Below are 4313 nucleotides of genomic sequence, written 5' to 3' on the forward strand. Positions count from 1 at the left end.
GCTGTGGTAGCCACGTAGTTAAGTGTGGTTAAATGTGGCTAAATCACAAACATTGTCACCAGCAAAGCACTCTCCCCTCATCACACCTCCTTCTCCATGCTTCACAATAAAAACCACACATTCAGGAACCACCCGTTCTCTCTCTGTACATCTAACAAAGGCACAGCAGTTAGAAGCAAAAATCTCAAATTTGGACTCAGTTGGTCCACTGATCTAATGTCTAATTCCCTGTGTTTCATGCCCCAAGCAAATCTCTTCTATGTGTTGTTCTTCAGAAGTAATGCATTCTTTGCAGCCATTTCGCAATGAAAGCCTGACTCACATCTCCTCTGAACAATGGATGTTGAAATATGTCTGCGACTTGAACTCAGAGAAGAATTTATGTAAATTAGTAGATTCTGAGACTTGTAATTCTAAACTTATGTTCTGCAGCAGAGGTAGCTCTTGGTCTTCTTTTCTGGGACAATGCTCTTGATAGCCTGTTTCATCATGGCATTTGATAGTTTTGGAGACTGCACTTTGTGTTTCTTGCCATAATAGGGACTTGTACAGTAGTTGTAGTAGTACTAATGAGGCTATTGACTCTTTACTCACCCTTTTCTCTGAAGGCCTAAAGCACATTAAGAAGATAAGAAATGCCACAAATGAACTTTTGACCATGCACAACTGTGAACTGAAATCCATTCCCGGTGACTACCTCAGGAATCTGATGAGAGAATGCTATTAATGTGTGCAAAGTTGTCATAAAATCTAAATGTAGCTACTGTGGACAATCTAAAACACTAAGCATATTTTTGTTCTTTAACACATTTTTGTTTACTACATAATTCTATCATACGTTTTTTCATACGTAGTCTTCAGTTTTAATGTAAAATGTGGAAAATAAAATATAATAAAAAATAAAAAAACACTGGCAGAGAAGTTGTGTCCAAACATTTGACTGGTACTGTATATATATATATATATATATATATATATATATATATATATATATATATATATATATATATATATATATATATATATATTTACTGTATTTACAGTACATCTAGCTCCTCGGTTGGATGCAAGTGTTTAGTTGAAACTTAACCATAAAACATGAGGTAAATGCACAGACCTAGTTCCTTATCACATGATGAGACCGTTCATATCTGACAAACCCTACTTCCTGTGTGACAACATGGCCACATCCTGTAAACGCCTGCCACTCTACTTGTTCCTAAATTAAAGCAGAAGTAACCAAGCTAGAGTTCATTTAAACTGTGTACATGTTGGATTAGCGAGAAACCCGTTTGCATTTGCTACAGCAACGTGTGTCTTTGTCTTTGCATGGGTTTGTATAAGAGAGAAAAAGAGAAAAAGGGAAAGAGAGAGATGGCAAAATGGTGAAACACAGCCAAGACGTACAGATTGCAACAACAGAGATGCAGAAAGGAAAGAAAAGCAATAAAGCATTAAAAATTAATGGATGCTAATATGTGCCAGATTGAAGTTAATATGTATCATATGAAGGCTAATCGGCATCATGTGAAACATTCTGCTCTGTTCTCGTCGGGTTATTTGTTTCTCTCTCTCTCTCTCTCTCTCTCTCTCTCTCTCTCTCTCTCTCTCTCTCTCTCTCTCTCTCTCTCTCTCTCTCTCTCTTTCTTTTAATCCACTAATGATGTCACAAGCTTGCAGATCTGCTATTGGTGGAATTTTTCACTTCTCATTTCTAGCCAACAAACTGCATGAGGCCAGACATTGAAGATGTTTGCAACATGGTGGCCACAGGAGGTATACACACTCGTGAGTTCCTGAAGTCAGCTGGGAACAAGCTTAATCTATGCAATAACTCACACTGTTTGTGTGTGCGCGTGTGTGTGTGTGTGTGTGTGTGTGTGTGTGTGTGTGTGTGTGTGTGCGTGCGTGCATCTTTTCCTCATCATGGACTGTTTACTCTCATTCATAAAGCTTCATGCACTTTTTACAGCCTCTAATCTCATTAGTGGACAATCAAAGGAGAGACACACACTGAAATTCAGCAAAGGCTTTTCTCCAAGGCTTTCACAGAGGGAGAGAAAAAGAGTTAGTGAAAGAGAGAGAGAGAGTGAAAGAGAGAGAGAGTGAAAGAGAGAGAAAGGAATGTGAGGAAAGATGGAGATGAAAAGATTAATGCATTCTCCAGCTCTTTCCTATCTTCCACAGCGACACATAGGCTTACACTAGCCTGAGGATCTAGCTACAAATGATATTCAGTGTGATCTGTGCTCCTAATCTAAATAAATTATGTCTAACACAAACCTCCCACAGTACAACCCCCCTATCACCCCCGCCCCCCCCAACAGCATTGCTACAACCACCACCACTGCCACCACTTCCTCTCTACTCTTTGGCTTGTAAAAAAAGAACGAGCTAAATGGTTAAAAACAAAAAAGAAGAACTGAAAGGAAAGAAAAAAAGTGTACTCGGGTGTGTAGATGAAATAAATATGGGGGGATTATTTCATAAATGCAATCTTTTTTTCCTTTTGTAAGCCATTTGATTTCCTTAAATAAGCCCCAAGCCATCTGCCCACGTGTATATTGTCTTTAAAAAGCAGACTTGATGAGAATTGCTGTTTTGCACTCACCACCAGAACAAGCACGGAGGATTTTAGAAATGTAATTACGAGTGTGTATATAAGTGCATTGAAAATAAAGGTTAACCGACAGACAACCTTCTCGCTCTCTTTTGGCTGATTCATTCTCTCGTTTACTCTCTCTCTCTTTCCAGCATACACAAAAACGTGTAAATTATGCAAGACCAGAACAATCCGCCTGATTTCCTCGCTTTCACGCACGTCTGCGTTCTTTTATCAAGTGCAGGTGTAAATATATAAAAAGAAAATGGAAATATATAATCGTGTGCAATCGTGTTTTATCAGTAGGATAAAAGAGTTCCTTTGTAATATACTCATATATCTGGGACATGCCGTAGACACAGTGGAAAACATAAAGCGAAACTGAAATATATTTGACTCAAATGCCCGGCTATTGAGCGTATCAAGGGTACCAAGATGTACTGTAAGCTTGACCTTGATCTGCTAATTATACATTTTACAGTAGATAATTTGAGACAGAATGATGTAAAGACTAAAATCCTGCACAAGCTTTAAAATTACAATTTTCCAGTTTAGCTTGTCCTTTAGTGCTTTATTCCTATTATACAACTGGGATTTTACCACTGATAAAAAATATGAACTTATTAATAAATTTCATAACGAAACATGTCATTTCACTCTTCTTCCTTTTCTTTTCGATATGGTCACCTGGCAGCTCGCAACCCACCCTTTGGCTGTCCCAGATGATAGATAATATAAGGAAATGGTAGCTCAGTGGTAAAGATGATGGCCTTCTGTTATGAAGGTTGCGAGTTCAAGGAGTTCAAAAACCTTGGCGACCCTTTACTGAATGCAAAATAACACATGATATGAATGAGCTGTTCCTATAGAAACTGTAACATATCAGAACATGCAAATTAATATGAACGTGTTGCTCGAATTGCATCCAGAAATACTGCTGTTATGGAAAAACTTCTGTCCCATCAGATATGATTATGCAGACATAAACATGAAATCGGAAACAGACCTGATACAGATGCCGTTTATGAGGTAAATGTTTTTAAATAATATGTATGATACATTTATGGCATTTGGCAGACTCCTTATCCAGAGTGACTTACAGTCATCTCGGTTATACAGCTGAGGGTTAAGAACCTTGCCTAATGAAGCAGTGGCACCAGCATATCAAATCTGAATACACATAACCTCACCTGTAACCTAAGGGGCCCACTTGTGTCACCAATTCTGAATACCAATGTTACTATACTGCCAAAATGTACGAGAGAATTAAAAAAAATGAATCCATTATTCATGTGTGGATTTACACAACTAACCTACTGGCAGGAACCTGAGACATGCCTTGCTTAGAAGACAAGAAGGAAGGAATAGTGCAACCTCTTACTCAAGGTTGCATTTGCATTGCCATGTCTTCATTCAAGGTGAGTGAGTAAGGATGGAAATAGTAACCTTTACTGTGCAAAGTTCAACCTAAAAGAAGTTCACAATTGTTGTACACGGACATACAAACGATAATAATAGAATGATAATAAGTATAATACAGGACAGTGTATAGGATTTGATTAGGTTTTGTTTTCTCGTTGCCTACTTTATGATGATATAGCTCTGTTATTTAAAACAAAATATCAGTAATAAAAAAAAAACAAAGATTAATATATGTTATAGTGTTTATAACATACATTCTGCCAAATCTCCTTGCCATCCCTCACGCATA

Source organism: Silurus aristotelis (genome assembly GCF_946808225.1).
Source record: "Silurus aristotelis genome assembly, chromosome: 24".
In the NCBI taxonomy this organism is placed as follows: Eukaryota; Metazoa; Chordata; class Actinopteri; order Siluriformes; family Siluridae; genus Silurus; species Silurus aristotelis.